The 22,949-nt window shown below is 33.3% G+C and overlaps 2 long non-coding RNA genes across 6 annotated transcripts in view; one reads left to right on the forward strand and one right to left on the reverse strand.

Annotated features, from left to right (window-relative positions):
* Positions 1-182, reverse strand: part of LOC116153986 (uncharacterized) — a 191,584-nt gene extending 191,402 nt beyond the window's left edge. For all 3 annotated transcript variants that reach the window (XR_010381685.1, XR_010381684.1, XR_004137776.2), the window contains exon 1: positions 12-182. This is a non-coding gene — a long non-coding RNA (uncharacterized LOC116153986). The remainder of the gene's footprint in view (positions 1-11) is intronic.
* SEM1 (SEM1 26S proteasome subunit) lies at positions 164-22,472 on the forward strand. Of its 3 annotated transcripts, none has more exons than XR_010381682.1 (4): positions 164-363; positions 16,498-16,591; positions 21,038-21,136; positions 22,268-22,472. It is a non-coding gene; the product is annotated as an SEM1 26S proteasome subunit (long non-coding RNA). The 3 variants fall into 3 exon arrangements; XR_010381683.1 differs by having other exon boundaries at positions 165-363; positions 21,052-21,136; XR_837107.3 differs by lacking the exon at positions 21,038-21,136 and having other exon boundaries at positions 167-363.
* The last annotated feature ends 477 nt before the right edge of the window (positions 22,473-22,949 follow it).

Below are 22,949 nucleotides of genomic sequence, written 5' to 3' on the forward strand. Positions count from 1 at the left end.
GAGAAACCTACCCTGAACTCTTGTCAATTCAGAGAGTCCGGACAAGACGGCAAAAGCACAAATTAATCCATCTTTCTAACTCTGAAGGACGGTTAAACCCGCAGGAAGCGCTGGGCGGACCTCCAGTATCCCAGCATTCCTCGCGCCGTTCTGGTTACTCTTCTCCCGCGTCTCTATGGTACGACCGGCCTCAGAGGCGGCAACGGCGGTGGCGGCTGTGGGGAAGGGAGAGTGAGGGGTTCCGACTCTCCTACTGGCCTGAGAGGTTTTGGGCGCGGAGGGTCGCAATGTCAGAGAAAAAGCAGCCGGTAGACTTGGGTCTCCTGGAGGAGGACGACGAGTTCGAGGAGTTCCCTGCGGAAGGTAACCGGCTGGGCTACGGCCTTTCGGCCGCGCGGACGGTGACTCAGGCCTCTGAGTGGAGGCGGCGCAGGCGCACAGGCCGGGTCGGGAGGCGCCCGCGGGAGGTCTGGACCCCCGCGGCTGGCTCTCGAGGCTCCGCGCGCGCGACCCCCATGGCCGGCTTCGGGTCCGAGTGTCACGGTGGGACTCACATTGCCGGTGAGGCTGAATGTCTTCTGCTTCCTCACTGGGAGGAGCCACGGTGACCCTGGGTCCCTAGGCCAGAACGCCGGTTGGTTGGTCCTTTTACTCTTCAGCGGGGCTACCCGCCACCTCTTTCGTGTCTACATATCTCTTTTCCCTCTGTTTTTTTCTTTCTTTATTTTTTGGAGTTAGTAGCCTTCCGTTGCCTTTAAACCTTCCAGCATTAAATTGTTCTTCTTAGGTAGGCCAGTGCAGCTTATTTTTAGGACTTTGCATATGAAGCCTGTTAAGTAGGATGAGAGGACCAGGCGTTGCTGACTAATTCACATTATTGTCTTCCTCTTGTTTCTCACTCATTTTTGGTCACTTCACTTCAAACTAACGTAATTTAAGGATTTATAGTAAGACCCTAAAACGTCTACATTTTTATTAGCTTCGTGCTTACTTAGAGGAACTTTAGTTTTCTTATTGTAGTTAATAACAAATAGCTAAGATTAATTGGGTGGTTGCTTGTCTAAGTGCTTTGCTTGTATTAATTCATTTTCACAGATATATAAGTGGGTACCGGTATTACCATTTTTCAGATAAAGAAGCCGAAGCTTGAAACAGTTAAGAAACTTGCCCAGTGTCACATAACTGGCTAGAAATGTTGGACACCGGGCCCAGTTGACACTAGAGCTCTTAAACTCTTCAGCTGTACTGTTTCTGTTAGGTCGTTGTTGCCAATTAGGTTTTCACAATTATTGTTTTATTGGCTAATTGTTATGCATAGGATAAATATTTACCTCGTAAAAAAAAGGAGGTTACTATTGGGTGGCCTTTCCGAAGGCGGTGGGAAGAGCATTGTGGTTAATGGTGTACAAATGTTACATGAAGCAATTATTGCTTCACTAAAATTGTCCAAGTTGTACCCCATCATGATCCCACTGTGCATAAAACCATAGTTGTAACATTTGTTCTTAGTGTACTCTGTTTTGTGGAAGACATTAGAGTGAGTACTACACTAACTCAAACTAACCCAAAGCACATTTATTTTCAGTTTGGGATTCATTATGTATTGTGGGGATTGTTTGTTTTTTCGTTTTGGTAGTGGATTTATCTGGCCAAACCTGTTTTCTTTATCTCACTTTCAGGATGGTTCATAATCCTCCAGCATTGAGCTATGTAGTAGAAGACTGGCTTATTGAGATCAGGATACACTTCTAACTCAAACTTGATACTTGAGATAGTTCGCATTTATTCATTGTTTGTCATATACAAGGTATAATGTTAGGTACTTTGTTTATATTATACAGTCTAATTATCACAACTCTGAGGAAACTGAGGCTCAGAGATTTAAAAAACTTGCAATTAAGTGATAAAACCAGGTTGTGAAAGGTCTTTCTGAGTCCCCAACCCAAGCCAATTTCAACCCAAATCTCTAACATTTAGCAAAGGGACTGGCACATGGTAGGTGGTCAGTTAATGCTTGTTAAATCAGTGAACCTGTGTTTAAAATATGTAGTTGAGAATTGACTGCTTAAAAAGAATATAGAGATAACTGTGTACCTGATGATACACATGACTTTTCAGCAATTTTCATTTCATCAGCTTTTGTAGAATATGTAGTTTGTTCTTATTCTAAGTTTGTTAAGAGCATCAATTTGTTCAAAATGTTGGTAGTCATATAGTTAAAAAACTCATTAAAATTAAAAAGCAAAGACAAAGGCCTCTAACAACAGACTGGTTTTTTGTTTTTTTTTTTTAACATAAGCCACCATTTATTAGTCACCTTACAGAAAATTTATCTTCAGGTTTCAATTATAGAATCTAATTCATTCAGGAAACTTTCTATTTGGAATGAGGAATATTTGAAATGCCTTTGTTTTGTTCCAATTTTTGTATATTTCTTCTCTGATTTATAATTCAGACAGATTTTCCTTTTGTGTTAATTTGAAATAATAAGATTTGCTGGATACAAAATTAGGCCACTATGTAAAACCAATCAATATAATAAAAACTGCTTTGATAAATAGCAAAACTAGAAGAAAAACTACTTGGAAAAAATATCACCAGAAAATCATTTGTCTTTTGAAACTACATTTCTTTCATTTTCTTTTTTTTTTTTTTTTTTTTTTTTTTGGTCTGGGTGTAACTTCATTTCAAAGTGTGATGTGTGAACCAGTAGTTTTGGCATTACTTGAGAGCTTGTTAGAAATGCAACATCTCAGCTTAGACTTACTGAGTCAGTCTGGACTTTACCAAGATTCCTAAAAGATTTATATGCACATTGAAGTTGGAGTAGCAATACTTTAAAACTGCCTGTTGAATCTTTGAGTGTTTAAGCTTTCAGTTCAGTTATTAACGCCCTGAATTACTTTCCAAGTTCTTTGCCTTTGGAAATTCTTTTTCTTGTGATTGTCTTTATGGGAAATATGCCATGGACAAATTTATTAAAGATACAATTTTAAATTGCCTGTAATCTTCTAGTCAATCTATAGGATTACATATTTCACAGAAAGTGAATAATGTCCAATGTCTAGGGTAGCTTGCACATAAGAGCCTGCTACATGAAAACCATTACTGAAATTATGTATCCCTGGTTTGACTAAAGGATTGTTGATCTTTTGGTAGTGTTGTTGCTACAACTTATCCTGGATAAAAATTTGTTTGGTAGGATGTCAGTTCAGTCTAAGGAAGGGGAATTTCTATTTTAAAAAGGAAACTAAGATAATGTGTTTTCACCGAAGCTTCGTTGTTTCTTCTGAATAGCTCTTCTTCAGTGTGAGGTGAAACATGGGGTGATTTCTCTGAAGGTGCAAGGGAACAAATGCTCCTTTTTTATTAGACTGAATCTGTTACATTGGCATTTCCTCACAGTTCTAATTGGTGGGTGTGTCTGTAATCTGGTCACTAAGTGGGAACTGTTAAAAATCATGTTTAGCATCTTTGTGAATTCTGCAACTTCTTGACTATTTAAACTGACTGAGAATAGGCTTTATTAGGAAAACATTCAACCTTTTGGGAACAATTGATTATAATAGAATTTTGGAGGCTGGCATGGTTAAAGTTTTAGAACTGGAAAGCAACTTAAAGTCTAGAGAAAATAAGACTTGTCAAGATCATACAGCTAGGTAGCAGAGTGGAGTCTAAAACTGAGATACTCTATAATTTATTTAAACTTGAATTTTTCATATCAGACATATATTGAAAGGATAGTAAAATATTTTCATTAATCTCCCTTCTTTTACAATTAGAAGTAGATGAGTAAAAATGGGAAGAACAAATGACCCTTTAAATTCTTTTATTCTCTTCTTTCTGTGCCAGAATTGAGAGTTCTGTTTTGTTTTGTTGTTTTTTGTTTTAATATATATACTATTCTGTAACTTTTCTTTAGTTAGTGGAACTGCTATATTATCTGAAGCTGCTGGGGGTTCCCTAATGCTGCCAGTATTCTGGAATAACTGTGGCATTCTCACCTGAGCCTAACAAAGTAGAACATCTTATAGTGGTTCTTAAACAGGGAAATATTTTTGGATAGCACATTCACTTGACAAGTGACAAAATAAAATAAATACTAGCATTTAGTGGGTAAAGGCCAAGGAGTTTAAATGTGTGCTATGCATAGGCCAGTCCTGCTCAAGGAAAAATTGTCCTATGAAAAATGCCACTGAGAAATATTCACATGAGTATCAGATACCAAATGGACTAAGCCCTGAACAGAAGGGTTCCTTAGAGTCTTAAATGTAGAAAGTAGATACAGCTAGTACTGACTATGTCAAATACTGCACTAGTCAGTTTACCTACTGCCAGAAAGGGCTCAAGTATTTTCAGTTACTAAATGTAGTATAGTGGACATGTAAGTAACAACATCATATGTTTAAATTAGTTGCATGGTGGTAGCAAGAAACAGAGAGTTAATGTTACTTAAATTTTTTTAAAAAATAGATAAATACAACGAATGACAAAGTACCTATTGAATGTCTCATGGTTGATTATATACAAGAAGAAAGTTTTTGTACCCCGAGATGGAATAAGCATGATGAATCTAGAATCAGACCTAGGTTCGAAATCCACCAATCATCAACTTTTAACTTGTCAACTTGTACTAGTTACTTAAATTCTTTAAAATATTTTTGCGGTATAATATATAGAACAGTTGTACAAGTTAATTGCTTGTTTAAAGTTTAAACCTATTAAAAGGTATAAATAAAAAGTAAAAGCACTATTTTTCCCCACCTTTCCCCCCAAAACTTCTCATGCTCTAATGGTAACCACTGGTAAACATTTTTTAAATTACCCTTCCAGAAATTTTGTGTGTGTGTATGTATCCTCTAAATACACACAAAGGGCCATATTTTATATACTATAGTCATACTTGATTTTTACATTATACATCTTAAACATGTGTTCACATTTAATATAAACATCTACCTCATGCTTTTTAATAGTTGTGTACGACTTGCCCATTGAATGCATATTAAATAGTCTATAAACATCTATAGGTATCTAGGTGGTTTTAAGTTTTTGTTTGCTTGTTTTTGTGTTTTGATTTTTTCTGGTATAGAATATGCTGCAGTGAATATTCTTACATCTTAGTTTTTGTGCTTATCTGTAAGATAAACTGAGGAAATTGCAGGTCAAATTGGCAGGTTCATTTAAATTTTTTAATACAATTTTTATTTTGAAATAATTACAAACTTATATAATAATTGAAAATACAGTATAGACAACTTTTTTTACCCAGAGCCATTTGAGACTAAGATGCCAGCCTGATGTTCATCATCACCCCTGTGTATTTTAATGTATATTTTCTACAAAGGCATAACCTTAGTACAATCATCAAAATTGAAAATTATCACATGGACATGTTACTGTCATCTAATCCACAGACCCGTTTCAGGTTTTCCCAATTGTCTCAATAATGTCTTGACTAAGAATCATGGATTGTATTCAGTTATCATACCTTGTTAGTCTTCTTCAGTGTAGAGCAGATCTCTGATTGGCTTTGACTTTTGTGGTTTTGACACATTTGAAGATTACAGGCCAGTTATAGAATGTTTATCAACTTTGATTTGTCTCATGTTGCTACATGATTAGATTCAGGTTCTGCACCTTGGCAGGAATATTTTAGTGGTGATACTGTGTTCCCATTGCATCCTATCAGGTGGTACATGATTCTCATTTGTTCTATTGCTGATGATATTAACTTAAGGTGGTGTCTGTGAGACTTTTCCATTGTTAGTTTACTAATTTTTCCTTGGTAATTAATGGATATTTTATTAGGAGGGGCTTTGAAACTATGTAAATACAGTATTCCATTCATCATCAAACTTTCATTTTATTCATTTGCTTATATACACATTCATATACTTATATACACTTTTATATCTATTTATGTATATGGTTGTATAAAATCATGAGTTCACACAGATAACTCTAATTTACAGTTCAATATCACGGGATTCATTCTAGTTTTTTCCCTTTCCACATTTTTAACTTTCTTCCTCAACAGTGAAAAACTTGGCCTCCATTATCTTAAATATATTGTTTGTTTGGTCATCCTCCTCCTTAACCAATCTTTGTTGCCCTCTTCACGTACAAATCGCCTCCTTATCCCACTTGGGCTTCAACATTTTATGCCAGGCCACTGTATCCTCTCCTTACTCCAGCATTGGATGGCTTCTTCACCCTGTCTAGCTCTGACACACCAACCACACAACACTGCTCCTCCACAGGAATGCCCTGGTTCTGCTTGGACTCTTGACAACTCATTCAGGACCATGTATTTTGAATTTTGACATATATTCTAAAATTGCCTTTTACAAGGTTTACACCAATTAACATTTCCATTTACAGTTAACCTTTCCCTCATAAGGTTGCCTACATGCCCTAGTAAAAATTTTAGTCATTGCAAACCTAAGGGATGAAAAATGGAATTGCATCATTTTGATTTGGATTGATTTCTTTGAATGAGATTGACCATTATGTTTTGACTTGAATTGTTACCTTTTTAATCCTCAGTTTCTTCTTGTAATTCGTGGATAACAATTAGTGTCATGTAAGAATTATATGATTGGATTAGTCTGCTTGAGCTGCCTTAACAAAATAGACTGAGTGGCTTAAACTATCGAAATTTATTCTCTCACAGTTCTGGACCCTAGGAAGTCCAAGGTCAAGATGTTAGTCTATTCAGTACCTGGTGAGGGTTCTGTTTCTGGCTTTATAGACTGTCACCTTTTTGCTATGTCCTCACAAGGTGGAGAGAGCAAAGGGAGCTGTCTGGTAGAGTCTCTTCCTATCCACGCTTATGACTTAATACAGCCTAATTACCTTCTAAAGGCTCCATCCCCGAACACCAGCTTATTGGGCAATTAGGGCTTCCACATAGGAATTTCAGGGTCAGGGGGACACAAACATTCAGTCCATGACAATGATACATGTAAAGTGCATAGCATAGAGTTTGGCACAAAATTGGTATTCAATAGGCATTAGTCCCCTTTCTTTTCTTCCCCTTTAACTCCTTAAGGATTTGGATTTTCCTTGATGTTTGATATTTATTTAGAATTTGAATGATTTTGGACAAATATTTTTGTAATTTTAGGTGTATCCAAAATTAAGCTTGTTGGGCTTGTTGGTTATTTGATTATTTTTTAGTATTAAAAACTTCTTTTTTTTAAATTAAAAAAAATTGGTGGGGGGGGTATTTGGTTTATTAAGTTACTATGTTTAGTGGAGGTATTGGAGATTGAACCCAGGACCTTGTGCATGCTAAGCACACACTCTACCACTGAGCTATACCCTCCTCCCCCCAAAACTTCTAAGTTAAAGAACATTGTCAAAAGTTTTTCCAAAAGTACTTTTAAAAATAGTGTGGTTAGTCATATAAAATATGAAGGTACGTAAAACAATAGCATGCATTGTTTAAGGATATATATAAATGTTCAAGAGGCATAAAGAAATACAATGGATGAAAAACCCCAAATCAAGATTCTAGGACTTGAGAGGAGCTAGTGAGAGGTGTGACTCAGGCTATTAAAACAGTAAAAACTTCTTTGAACAACGATTTGATAAGCTATTTAACTGACCGAATGAAATGAAGTGGTTAGGCAATTATGACTTAAATAGTGTTCAGTGTTACTACATAATGTTTTAAACATAACTCATTGAAAGATGTGATGAACAGTGAAAACAATGAGGGGTAGGTAAGTTTCAGAAACTCTACTTACACCCTTTCTCTGAAGTGTTAAAAATTCACCAAATACCTTTTTTTTTCTAGTTTTGTGTTCTGTTGTTGATGTAATGCTTGGTAGAAATGGTATTGTCTTTACTCTGGAACCTGTTTCTCTTTACCTTCCCTCACCCCTTAAGTTACCTTGCAGTGATTAGCATGTAAGAAATGATTTATTCATTCAATATGTATTTGTTGAATGCTTCCTATAAATCTGGCACTAAAAGGTGCAGAGTGAAAATGATTCTAGCTGCCATTTATCAGTACTGAGTGCTTTAGATACATAGTCTCATTGAATCCTCATAGTATCCTTATGACGATTTTATACTTGGGGCTTAGCAAGATAATTTACCAGGGACACAGTTAGCTAGAGGCTGTATTGAGGCAAATTTAACTCATTAGGTAGATATTGTCTTTGAACTTAGTGATATAAATGTCAACAAAGATATGAAACAATAGTTTTCATACCAGCCTTGAGCTTTTTAGTATTTTGCAGGTGTTTATCCTGGGAGATGGGACTCTGAGCCCTTACTGCTCCACCGCAGTTAAACCAGAGCAACTTTGCTTTTGACTGTCTTATCTGTTGGGTTTCTGGGTAAGATTTCACTTGGTTTCCTTCTGGTGGTGGTGGGGTGGGTGGGGTGTAGGAATTAAATACCTGATAGTAAAGTAAAACAGCAGTTGAAAAGAAGGGGAAATTATTTCCAGTTGTGTACCATGTGAGATAGCAACATTTGAACAGAATTTTCAAAAGGTAGAAATGTAGGAAAGAGGTTTCCAGAAGAAGGGAAGAAGAGTAGATGCTTAGAAGTGGAAACTTAGTGTGTATGTGTGTTTTATTTGGCTATTTTATTTGGTGGAAATAGTGGTTGCAAGTATAGGTAGTTTGGGGCGTAATCGTGGAAAGCTTTAAGCCAAATGACCAATTTGGACTTTATCCTTAGGTGAATGAGAAGTTGGGACTTTTTTTGTTTGATATGCTTCATTTTAGTATGCTTATTATTTTCAGACTGTCACTGGCAACTAGAAACTTGTATCCAGGAGTGGTTTTTATAACTGTAAATGAAATAAATAATGGAATTGTAACAGTAAACACACCTTAAATATAAATATACACATTGCTGTCCTACATGTATAAAAGTCATGCTCTGTAAATGCTCTGGCCATACACTGTCTTTGTGGGGCACAGAATTCCAGGATGGATCTTCGGGAATTTACACGTGTCCCGCTAGTTATGGGTACTTCCAGAAAGCTTGTGTAGGAGCAACACATTACAAATTTAAAAAAAAAAAATTAAATATCACAGAGCATTTTTTTGATATTTAATACTTTTTTCTTGTAAAGAATGAGCATTTCTTAAATATTACAAAGGGTGAAACAAATATACAAGCTTACAGATACAGTGTTCTACTTTATACTTCAAAAATGCAGGAAGATAAATTATATATATTATATAGAGATGTAATTTTAGATCTAATGAACTATTCAGTACTGCTCTTGTATTGGTCTTGCTGTATTGCATACATGCCAGGACATGTTCATGGCTTGTCACCAGGTGGAAGAGGGACTGGCAGGGACATAAGGAGACTCATGGAGCCCCATGCTTATTCCCAGAAATGGCAGCTTCAAAGCAGTATTTTGAGTTTTGTAACTTACCGTAGCTAGGTCAAAATCTTCTGTACCTATGTGCAATATGGGATGTGTCCTCAAGAATCACAACTAGTTATTCAGGAATGGGGTTACATGAATACTAAAAAAGTCTGATTCAGTGAAACTAACTCCTAAAGCCCTGAGTCCATTGGGAGCGCCTTAAAGATTATTTTGAGATTATCATCTATACCGTTAGCGCAGTTCATAAAAGTGAGTTTCTCTTAGGCAGTAGACAGTTCAGGAAAAATTAGTCCGGTAGAATTAATTTGAGAGGATAGAAAGCCAGTCAGGGAAGCTAATTAACTAATTGTTGCAATAGCTTAGGTGAGGACTAAGGAACTGAAAGAGGTTGGTATTAGGGAAGAAGTGAAGAAAGTGACGCAAGAATTACAAGGAGGCTTTGGCAACTAGTTTGATATGGAGTGTTGGGAATAAGAAGAAATCAGGGGTTGTGATTTTTGCACTTGCATGAGTAATGAAAGACCGATGGTGGAGTTTACATTGGATACCTTTGACTCAGTAATATGGAGGATCAGAATGAGAGAATCAAGTTGAGTGTAGAGCATGAGGGCTTGGAAAAGCTGAGAGTAATTAATGGCTTTGGGAAATTTTATAGAATTAGAAAGAAAAGCACTAATCAACAAAGAGAAACAAAGTCAGAATCATTCTACTAACTAGCTAGCTAGATATTTTTAATTAGTCATGAAAAGAATTGTGTTTGAACGTCCTTTTAAATGTAAGAAAAATTACAAATGGTTATGCAAGGTATTTTGGGCCTCTGTGTCAGACTCTTGATTGCAAACAACTGAAAGGTCACCAGTAGTCTGGTAGCAACATCATTTATGACTTGCTTTTGGTTGTTTACTCTGAAGTTCCCCACTGACATTTTTGGTCCTTGTTGGAGACAATCTAGTACAGTAGTGCTATGCTAGTAGTGATTTTTTGGTCACTGAATAGACATTAGATTTCTGGGGTATATAGATGATTTGTATACTGATAACCTATAGGAATGAAATTTTATAAAAAATTGTAATCTCTTACACAGCTGAAGCAGGAACACATGTAAATTTATCTGAGTGACTAGATTTAGTGTGACTTCATTATCATATTCATGAGTATAATGATGCTGTTTGCAGCTATTGCTGTTTTCTTTTACACTCACTTTATGGTGGTGACTGTACAATTTAGAACTTTTTTGAACTTTCCTTTGTTTCTTTTATGTTTTTCTTCATGTATAGTTCTGTGTATACATGCACATTTTTTTATTTGAAGAAACTTTCTTGGAAATTAGTTTGTTTACATTCAGAGTAGCTTTATTATTAAGGAATGAATGAGAGTTTGATGCTCCTGAAAATCGCTATGGAAAAGAACATTTGCAGTCCTATTTGGTATAAATGGAATTTCCTCTTTAATTTTCTCCAATGTGGTATGTATACTTCATACTTTTAAGAAATGTCAGAATGTATGTTGGAGTATGGGGAGAGTAAGTAATTTTAAAAATATTGAGAGAAAACCCTTTTTCACACTTAAATGTCAAGGTGATACTTAGATGATTTAAGTGGGAAGTTTGATAAGTCAGATTTTTGAAATTTAAAGCTAGTCACAGATGTAGTTCACCCTGACAAATGTGAACAAAGCCAAATTTGGGGGCAAAGTCTTAAATAATTTAGAATTGCTAGAAACTTTAGTGTCTTGGGCATCTGTTATTGGTTATTTCTAATTCTGACTTCTTAAAATATGATAATTTTTTTAATCAATACACATCTGGAGGACTGCACACTGAAGTAAACACGTCTGTGGTTATTTAAATGATTAGTCACAATCCTGGCAATGCATTTAATGTTGAGAATAAAGTATAGTGTGTACTTTATAGTTATCTAAGTCTTGAAGGAAGACATAAGACACAAATCAGGTATCCTTGTTTGATTTTATTATTTTGTCCTTTTTAAAAAGGCTATTTCTGAGTTTAAGACTTTAAAAACTAAGCAATTAAATAAAATTGCATGGTTATCAGTACAGTGTTATAATTGAAAATTAAAACACAATTCAGAGATGTATTGCAGGAGAAATCAGCCGTATCCCAGAGATTATAACAGTCACATGTTTTTATGTTACACATTCACTTAGTTGAGTTTACGTATATTGTAGTTTATATATATTGTAACATGTACAATTTAGAGGACTTTTAAGTATTGGAAATAAATTTGGGGGTGTTATACCCTATCATTTAAACTTTCTATGTGATATAGTTCAGTACATTCCTAAAGAAAATCTTTATAGTTTCCACCTAAAATAGGTTATAGATTCTGAGTTGTCAGTGTGAACACTAAGTTTCTTAATGATGCTCTTATTACATAATTTAAAATACTTAATAAATTATAATTCAAAAAGTTATTTATTGTTTGGATTCTTCATCTATGATAATTGGAAGGATAGCATGACATATAGGTATCAGTGCATCTTACTCTTAGGTTAAGACATTAATGTTGAAGAGTATATGATGATTAATGAAGAATTTAACCAGCTTTTCCATTTTTATATCTTTGTATACTCAATAGTGTCATAATTATGAAGTACTGTATAATGATAGCAAAGAAATATAGAGCTATTATCTAAAATCTTTTTTTGTGTGTTCTACCTCAAATCTTGCTTACAATACTGATTTCCATTCATAAGCCAGTATCTTTTTCTTGGGACTTTATTTCTACTTTCTTCCTTTTCCTTTCCTTGCCATTAAAGTAACATGAGATGGTTATTAAAGGAGGGAGAGATGCCTTATCATTATGCTAAGAGGTCAGAATTCAACTTGATAAACTAAAAATTGTACCAGTCTTAAAATTTTAAAAAGACATTGTTCAAACAACTATTTCCCATTTATGTTACAAATTCTGATTTTTTTTTTCAAACCTTCATAGAATTAAGGATTGGAGTACCTACAAAATAAGTTATTGAATTCATTGTTTCTTGTTCAAGATTCTCTGAGGCAGTTGGGTACAAATTAACAAGTTTTTTTTTTTTAATAGTCTCTAAAAGTTAAAAGAAAGCCAACCTAAAGATATTTGAGTGACATGAAGTAATAACAATATTGAAATCAACATTTTGAATCAAGTCATAATTGGAGTAAAAGTTCCTGTGGGCCCTGTATTTTTATCATTCTGGAAAGGGTAGGCTTACAAAGTTAGCAGAGAAATGTGAAATAAATATTCTTGTTACTTTTTTTAACTTGAATCTTTTGACACATTATCATTTCCTTAACAATTGAGGAAGCTGATCAGTTAAAAGTGGTTCAGGCTCATGTGAGGCTTGGTGTCTTAGAACCTTAAAGTTCAGTTGTGATTTGATTTATGTCACCTCCTTTACTCGAGTACATATTTGTTCAGTCTTAATGTATTCAAATTATCTTGTGGAACATTAAACTCCATTAGATATGTTTATAAAGATTCCTTAAAATATCAATAATACAGATAGTTTGACAATTCCTATTTCTAGGTTCAACCCAAATATATTTGAAGTCTAGGATTTGAGGTCATGAAATAATGGTAGAAAAAAATTAATAAATATTTTCTTGTATAACGGTCTTCACTTTCTCTGTTTTTTAGTGGTGGTAATGGTGGTGGTTTTTTAAACAAAGAGAGATGTGATGTACAATTTCCTCTAAAGCTTTCTCTATCTCCAAAATCCTGTAATTTTAAATCATCTTCAGTCTTAGCCATTTTATTAAAAACTTGAAGTATAAAGCCAAACTTTGTTGCATTGCAATTTAATGAAATAGTTTTATGTGAATTTTTTATACTGGAAGGCCTTAGTGTCATTAAGGCATAACAAGGAACAAAAAAATCCTACACTGTCCATTAATATTAGATGGCTCAGAGCTGTAGGTTATAGTAAGGCTGGAGGGAATGTGGAGGAATAGCATTATAGTCATTATTTACTTGCTGTAAAAAGAATAATTGATTTAGTTGTTTCATTATAATTCAACATACAAAAATCTGAATTTCTATCATTTGAAGTGCTTTATTGAATTTTAATTTAAGAAATTAAAATCATATAGTTGATTTTTGGTGATTTAGTATTAGAGAAATGTATCTACTGTTTGAGCTCCTTTTCAATTTAAAATTTGATCGTAGCTACACCCCATACCATCTTTTTTAAATGTTCCTCTCTTGTATACTTAATACTGCAATTTCTGTCCCCTTTATTTTTGCCTTAAAATAGCTCTCTTCCTTCTGAGATTTCTCTGTTCTTAGAAAAACAGAAGTTTATGTGTAATAGTGTACATAGTAAACAGTTTATTGTTGATTGCAATAGCAATATGAGAGTAATAGTACTCTTTTATCCTTATACCTACTGATTAACTCTTAAGTCACTTTGCTAGTCTATAAAAGTGCAGAAATGTTATTCTTTCAGTTTATCTTTAGCTTTGGGAGTAGATATATTACTTGTAAAAATTTGGTTACATTAGCTTTCTGATCACTCTTCCATAGATTGAGGGAAGTTCTGAATGTTTTCCTTTTCTTTAACTACTTAATCTATTCTTATTATAAAATATAGATGGATTCACAAACAGAATAAAAATTTTCATTTTGAGCTTCAAGTTACTTCTATAAAAAGGAAAACATGTAAAGATACCTCTAGCCCAATCAACTTAATTTTGAGATGTAATTAATTCTTAGTATTATTAAGGACTTAAGAAAATAGTATAGGATTTGAATTTAGATCATTACAATATTTCCTTTTTGAGGATAACAGTATTACTAAGAGATGTAAGAACATTTATGCAAATAAAAATCAGTATTTTATTTATTAAAGTTCTATTAATGAATATACATTCACTACCCTATACAAAGTTGAGTATATATTTGACTGAGCTTCCTGGCAACGTGGAATAAACTGCCTAAGAGAAATCTTTATATTTTCAGGCACTGAGGTCTTAAAGAAATTTCCTACGTGATTTCTTTTCAGGGAGCATTCAAAGAGATGATCACAGTTCTCAAAAGTATTCTTATAATACATGGTATTGTTCTCTCTTCTACCTTAAAATATATACTTTTGGCTTCACTGAAACCACACACAGTCTGTTTTCTTCAGATTGATCACTCAAAGGAAGGGAACTTGAGAAAACTAGTTCCCTTTACCCATTTTATTGAGTGCCTTCTATGTGCCCAGCACTCAGCTATAGACATTAGAGTTGCAAATTTAATGAAATGTGCTTCCTACCTGAAGGTTTTGAATAGTAACTTACAGGAATGGTGGTGATCATTTTAGGCATCAATGAAAGATGGGTATAAACTATGTAAGATTAAGGAGGAAGGGACAGAGAAAGAGACCATAGTACTGGTCCATGAAAGGAATAATCCTAAATTAGCAGCAAGAATAGGGAGCGGGATACTAACTCTGGAGAGACTTGGGAGCTGAAATGAACATAATGATTGATTGTGATAGTTGAAGGAGAGAGGAATAGCTAAAATGCCTCCCAAGTTTCTGGTTTGGGGGCCCAGTTAAATGGAGGTAATTTCTTCTATTCTTAAATCGTGATGACATATATGGCATTTAAAATTTTTTGTTAGATACATAATGTAACAAATAGAATACCCATATGAACCATTGTTGAATAGCCTAAATCTTTATGTGCTTTATAAGAAAATCCTTTCTTCTTATTTTTTTTAGGTTGAAATGTTCTTAGCCACGTTTCTAATAAGTAACTACCAAGGTGAAGCTACTAGGACATAATTGAAGAGAGTGTGTAACTCATGCTACTGTTTTTGGAGGGGAGGGGATTAAGCAAAAATATACAAAATCTGATTTAGAGTTCTGTTGTATCTTTCACAATTTATTTTGCATATGCCCTTAGGTATTGTCTGTAGCATAAGGATACAAAGATAGATAAAAAAGTTTTTAACTCTTAAGGAGCTCAAATACTAGTAATGGATAGAGACATATAAACTGATAATTATGATTGTGCGGTATATAGATGTTGTGATAGAGATACACACAAAAAAAGGGAACCTAATCTCTGAAGGGAAGGAGGAAGAGTGGGAATAGGGATGGCTTCCAGAGGTGATTTCCAAATGATTTTTTGTTTAACTATTTTCCCCATATTTTAATTTTGAAACTTTCAACCCTATAGAAAGTTTGAAAAAGAGGACAGATTGAGAAGAGGAGTGTAATGAGTGAAAGGGTCAAAAGGTACAAACTTGAAGTTATAAAAGTAAGTCATGGGAATGTAATATACAACATGGTGACTATAGTTAGTAATACTTTATTGCATTTTGAAAGTTGTTAAGAGAGTAGATCTTAAAAGTCCTTATCACAAGAAAAAAAAAATTGTAACTGTGTTGGTAATGGATGTTAACTAGACTTATTGTGGTGATCATTTTGCAATGTATGCAATACTGAATTATACTGTATACCTGAAACTAACATTTCAATTATACCTCAATTTAAAAAAAGAGAGCAACAAACACCCGTGTTTCATCAGTTAACATTTTTTAATATTTACTTTATTTCTAGCATATATATGATAGAAATATGATATAAAATAATACATATATTTGGGAAGCATTTACAAGTAAACTGTCAAGAAAATGAACTTTGACTCAAATATTTCAGCATGCATGTCTTAAAGAATAAGGATATTCTCTAATATAATTTTACAGTCATGTTAAAGAAAGAATTTGGTCTACTTTTTATTATCCATGTATAAGTTATTTTTTTTTCTCTTTAGCAGTTTTAAATTCCAGACTGGTATCTTTCTGCTACTCAACTTGCTTTAGTGTTATAGGTGCTGTGTTTTGAAAGATTATAAAAATTAGCCCAAGTTAAAATAAGCAAAATATCCTCCTGGAGTTATAATAAACTTCCATGGCAAATAGAATTTTTTGTATTAATTACTATTTTAAATTATCTGCAAAATCAAGAGTTGAGAAAACAAGATAGTGTAAATTGAAATTTAAAGAGAAAGATTCCCATTTCTCATAGATATGGTATTAGATGTTTTGAACCAAGAGAGTCTTCAGTAGCAAGCTTTCTGGTGTTTTTGTAATTATGGAAATTCTGAGAAATATTAAGACAACATCTGTTTCTATTTTTAGACTGGGCTGGTTTAGATGAAGATGAAGATGCACATGTCTGGGAGGATAATTGGGATGATGACAATGTAGAAGATGACTTCTCCAATCAGTTACGGTAAATTTTAAGCCAGACTTTTATAAGGCTTAATATCAATTGTGAGCATGGAATGTGTAACTTACATATGATAATTGACCTTTTAAAAGATAATTAACCTTTGAAATATGTTTTTGAATTATGAAAAGTAAGATATATTGCCTTCATCTCCTTTGATTCTAAACATGAATACTTGTGTAATTGCATAGAGCTTTTGTTCTTCCTAGTCTCTTGACAAAAGTAGTTAAACAGAAGCATATTTACTAATTTTTTATCCTTGTGGGTTTAATTCTGTCAATGTTAATTTTCTACCAATACTGCATAACTTGGCAGAAATTAGAATCATAGAGTGCTCGGACCCATCATATTGGTGATTCTCAAACTGGAATGGAGATTGGGTTAATGGGAGTGCACTTTTTCATATTCATGTACAAATCTACCTAAAATAAGATATTGATTGAAATAAAATTTATATAACATAAAATTAACCATTTTAAAGTGTACAGTTTAATGGCATTTTGTATATTCACATTGTCATGCGACCATCATCTCTATTTAATTCCAAAACATTTTCTGTATCTCAAAAGGAAACACCGTATTCGTTAAGCATCATTAAGCAATCCTCTCTTCCTCTAGCCCCTGGCAACCACGGATTGGCTTTCTGTCTCTGTGGATTTTCTTGTTCTGGATATTTCATATAAGTGGTATCATATAAGTGGTCTTGTGTTGTTTGTCTAGCTTCTTTCACTTAGTGTAATGTTTTCAGATTTCATCTATGTTATAGCATGTGTCAGTATTTCATTCTTTTTATAGCTGAATAATATTTCATTGTAAGGATATGCCACAGTTTATCTGTTCATTGGATGATGGACATTTGGGTTGTTTGCAGTTTTTGGCTATTGTAAACAGTGTTGCAGTGAACATTCATGTACACCTTTTTGTTTGAATATGTTTTCAGTTTTGGGGGAGCTTAATGGAATTGCTGGGTCATACTGTAATTTTGTTTAATATTTTGAGGAACTGCCAAACTGTTTTACACAGCTGAACAATTTTACATTACTGTCAGCAATGTGTGAAGGTTCTAATCTCTCCACATCCTCACCAAAACTTTTTATTTTTCCTATTTTAAAAAAATTATAATCCACCCTAGTGGGTATGAACTGGTATCTCACTGTGGTTTTGATTTTCATTTCTTTAATGACAGTGATGAGCATTTTTTTCATGTGTTTGTTGTCTATTTATATATCTTTTTTGGAGAATGTCTATTCAAGTCCTCTGACCATTTTCAAAGTTCATCTTTTTGTTGAGTTGTAAGAGTTTTTTATTCTGGGTACTAGGCCCTTACCGGACATACTGTTTACAAATACTTTCTCCCATTTTGTTAGGGTTTTTTCCCTTTCTTCATAGTATTCTTTGAAGAAAAGTCTGATTTGTCTGTTTTTTAAGACTTCTTTGCCAAATTCAAGATAATGAAGATTTATCCCTATGTTTTCTTCTAACAGCTTCAGAATTTTAGCTCTTCATTTAGGTCTTCAGCCCATTTTCAATTAAATTTTGTCTGTGGAGTGAAATAGGGGTCCAACTTCATTCTTTTGCATGTGAATATCCAGTTATATCAGTACCATTTGTAGAGAGAATTCTTTCCTCCCTGATTTTGCTTTGATTCAACCCATACATATCTGTCTTGGCCACAAAGATATTTAAGTAGACTTGTCACATGCTTTGTTCAAATCATCATATAGAAATTCTGTTGCAATCTTTTAATTTCCTAATCTCTAGTACATTTTTCTAAAAGGTACTGAGATAATTTATACTTAATTTTTTAAATTTATTTTTAATAGTGGTATAATAGCTTTTGTTGTACACTGCATTGGGCTCAAAAACCCTATATTCTAAAAAGACTTTTTAGTATTTTACTGGAGACTAATAACAATTCTACCCATCTGCTTTCTCTCTTTTTTGGAAATAGTACAATTTGCCTTTTGCTGTTATTCTGGTTCTTTTACAGTTCTCCATGATTTCTCAAAATTGCTGACTCTAATTTTTTTCTGTATGTTTTTCTTCTTTCAGTATCCTTAGATGTAATTATTCGGAACCTTGAGACTTTAAGCTACTTTAATGCAGTTTAGAGTTATCTTACATGTCTTAGTTTTCAATTTCGTCTTAATGATGTTTTTCCTTTAGCAGTTTTATGGGCAAGATGGGAACAGTAACTGTTGAACAGTAATCCTGATTTTTCTCTAAGATCTACTTTAAGGGTCTATCTCTTCATTCTTCATTAGCCATATATGGCTCTCAAAAATCTGTTCTTTTTTACGTATTTCATTCTGGGATTACGTTAATTCTATGCATGTAAGTTTTTGTCATTTTCTTTTTGTGTGTATTATTGATTTATTTATTTTGCCACATCAGAGCAAAGTAACCAACTACCTTTTTTTAATGCATCCCCCCTTTCTTTCTCATTTTAATCATATTATGTTTTAGAATACTTATTTTCAGGCCTTACAACTCTGTTGATCTGTATTCTGTGTTCTTAATCTTATATCAGTTTTTTTGTTTTCTGTTATCTTCTTGAAATTTTTAAAGTTGAGGCGAGATGAGTTTTCTTCCTTTGCTATATGCATAAGAGTCAAATTTCTCCAAAGTGGCTTGTTGGGCTTTTTTGGGTTTGTTTGTTTGTTTGTTTGTTTGTCTTTTATTATTCAGAAAATAGCACTTTTCTCTTAACAATTAAATCAAGATATTATTGAATACTTTGATTTTATCAGGGAACTTTTAGTAGTAAATGTATTGATAGTTGGATTTCTTATCACTACTACATCTTGCCTTTTTACTAATTTGGAAATAGAGCATTATTCATACATTCTTTGTGGCATGTTGTTTTTATAATACACCTTCACAGTGCCCTTATGTTCTCTATTGCGTTTCTGCCTTTGTGGATTTCCATAAGTGTATAAATCTTGATAATTCTATTCCCAAATAAGATTTTTCTTTTTATTTCTCTATTTGTGTCATGAGTTTTTTTTTTTAAACAAGGGTGTTGATATCATCACCAGTGCTGTCAAGTAGAATTTATTGTAGTGATGGAAATGTTCTGTAAGCTACACTATCCATTACAGAAGCCACTAGTCACATGTGGCTGTTGAGCATGTGAAATGTGGCTAGTCCAGCTGATGAACTGAATTTTTAATTTAATTTATTTTTATAAGTAGCCACATCTGACTGCTATATTGGACAGCACAGTATCAGATGATGATTAGATTATATTTTTACTTTTAAAGATTATCTTGATTAAAAAGTCTCCTACGAAGATGTTCTCAGTTTTTATAAAATGTATTGAGGCCCTTAATGTGATGTTATAAACCATGGTAAAGAACACGTTTTACTGTTTTCTGATATTGTTGCATCCTAATTCCATCTAACTGTGGAGAGGCAGTTCACTTTCTAGAGTCACTCAGATTCCCTGATTTCCAACTCCAGTCTGCCTATTATTTAGCTGCATGGACTTACTAGCAAGGACTTAGCCTTCTACTTTCCATGTTTCTCTTTCTGTAATTTACCTTTAACAAGTAGAAATAGAAAGAAGGCAACCAAGAAGTGTGTCCAAGTAACTAAAAGTCACTGTTTTTGCTGCTTCTGAAACATATATCTATATACCAGTAGAAATAGGTAGGATTATGAGATTTCTCTTTTCTGCATTACATTTTACATAAAAATTCCAAGAAGCCAATATAGTTCCTGATTTATCATGTCAAATATAGCCACTGTCATACAGCAGGGTAGTTGCTTGGTTAGTAAGAGTTCTGAAACCTACTAATGGCTGTTAGTCTTATTTTTGTTCCGTTGTAAAAGGAATGCTGCTGTTTTTGTTTCCAATAGTATATATTCACTGTGTGTGTCCTGTGATATCATCCAGTTGTGCTGGATTTCTTCCCCTTTTCGTGTCTGTTGGATTTTTCCATTCAACAGGCTCATGATATTAGTGTTTTTGTATTGTTTTGTACTTAATGACCTTGATTTATTTTCCTTTTGGTTTCTTACCTCTTATAAATGCTAGCAAAGAACTCTTTTATCGTTTCTAAGAATTTAGCTGATTGACATCATCTCCTTTGTGTTTGTAAACAACTTACAAATGTAATTGGTCACCACTTCCTGTCAGAAAGGCAAACACACACAAACCTGATGGATATGGTAACTTATTATCTAAATCCTAGGTCGAGTTTTGGAGTGTTTTTTGTTGTTGTAAAAGAAGAGAAAGTGAATAATCTATATTGATTTTGTTAACAGTAGCAGACAGCTGTTGTGTAAGAAAATTTTTAAATTATTTCCATTTTAAATAGGAAACATGAAGAGGACGAGTATTATAATTTTCAGTTTCCTGGGTTTAAGGAGATAAAGGAAGCATTTTGGTTAAATTTGGCAAAGGAAGGGGTAGAGTCAGAAGCTTGTGCTGATCTCTTGATTTAGTGTTTTACCACCAGCCCATCCTGCCCTCTACACCTCAGCAGAAGACAAAGATGATTCATAGGAATAATCTCTGGCCTTAATATTATTCATGGATTTTAGGTCAGTATTTGTATTATAAATATCTAAAAATTTTTAGGACGTGAAGGCATTTGGGGAAATGAATAATAAATATACATCATTCCTACTGTGTATTTTTTGCATTGTGTTTACATTGGACAGTATGATAGTGTCTAAGCTAAATTATTCTTGAAAACAGTTATCTTTTTATCTTGGATGTAATGATGCAGGTAAGGCACACTAATCATACTTTACATATATACCATGTTTTGTTATAGATTGGCCCTCACATAATTTTGTTGTGACTTTTATAAAGTCTGAATTGTGGCCAGAGAAGTTGCTGGTGATATTTGGAATGGTAATTTAAATAGCTGAAATTGATTGTAAGGCTAAATGTTTTGTGTAAATGTTTTATACAAGGCAGGTCATCAACTACAGTTGACATTCTTAAAGCATGACTGAAATTTCAGGTTGAAGAAATAACTTAAAATTATTAAAAAAAAGTGTTTTAAAGTATTTGTATTTATACTGATACCAGTTTTTGAGATTTTTATCCACATATAAAGTTAAGAAAGTGAAGTTTAATATTCAGTAACTTATTTATTATATTTATTTTGCTTACATATAGTTAATACAGAATAATTCCCACACACCCTTAAATTTGATTAATAATTTTTGTTTTGATAAGGGCAATATATGTCAGTATGGAAAACAATCTGTTTATTCTTTATGTGTAAATAACAGTAATACAGATTAGGATTATAAAATCTCTAAAAGTTTGATAGCAGTGTCTTGTGTTCTTAGCCATATAGTTAATGATTCTTAAAATTTATGTTCAAATATTTATTATGAACAGAGTAATTGTACAGTATTTGGAAATAACAGTAAATCCCTCACATTTCTTCCATAAATCGATTTATCAGAAAAATAAGGAATATAAAACATAAGTTTACTAATGAGAAAACAAAATTTTATTAGCATTATGTTGATTCACACCCAGTTTCCTTATATGAATTCCTTTTAAGTACTTAAAGCTATTTGGTAGTGTTTTAAATCGGTGTTTAGGCTTAGCTTATTTATTAATTGTGTTATTTCTTAAAAACCATCTGTTTCTTTAATTTATCGTAAAGACTGTCTATTGATGTTCTTTTTTTTTTTTTTTTTTTTTAATAGAGCTGAACTAGAGAAACATGGTTATAAGATGGAGACCTCATAACATCCGGAAGAAGTGTTGAAGCAACTCAAACTTGAACTGTTTACTAAATTCTAGAACAGAGAACCCAGGATGGGACACTTAAAAAATACATGTTTATTTCATTACCTGCTTGGATTTATTTTTGTTTTTGCAGCTCAAAAAATAAATGTTTTCATCTAATAATCGTTTGGTTCCGAAGTCTTGATCTTTTGCCTCTAATCATTAATTTTCTCATACTATTTATGGTTTTTCCAGAACTTCATTTTATAGAGACAGCTAAATTTCCTATTAGTTACTTTTTTTTTTTTTTTTAATGTTAACTGAGACTCAGAGAGGTTAAATGGTTTGAGGCTAGAATTCATCTGATCATAAGTTCGGTACTTTCCTTAAACCACACATTGGTCTTATATTTATAAGGTACCTCTTTTAAGTTACGATTTAACCTTAATTTCATTTGTATTTCAAAGCTTAGGTATTTACTGACATTTGTAAGGTGACCCTTCAAAACCTGTGTTTTGAAAATATTGATCATTTTAAATTGCTGTAATTAGTTCCTGAGCCATTAATACAATTAATAGTTGATAAAGTATTATTAGTTCTTAAAATCTAGAGTGGTTTGATCACAGTTCTGAGAATGATGTCTGTCAAAACTAGGGAAGT

This window comes from Camelus dromedarius, chromosome 7, assembly GCF_036321535.1.
Source record: "Camelus dromedarius isolate mCamDro1 chromosome 7, mCamDro1.pat, whole genome shotgun sequence".
Lineage (NCBI taxonomy): Eukaryota > Metazoa > Chordata > Mammalia > Artiodactyla > Camelidae > Camelus > Camelus dromedarius.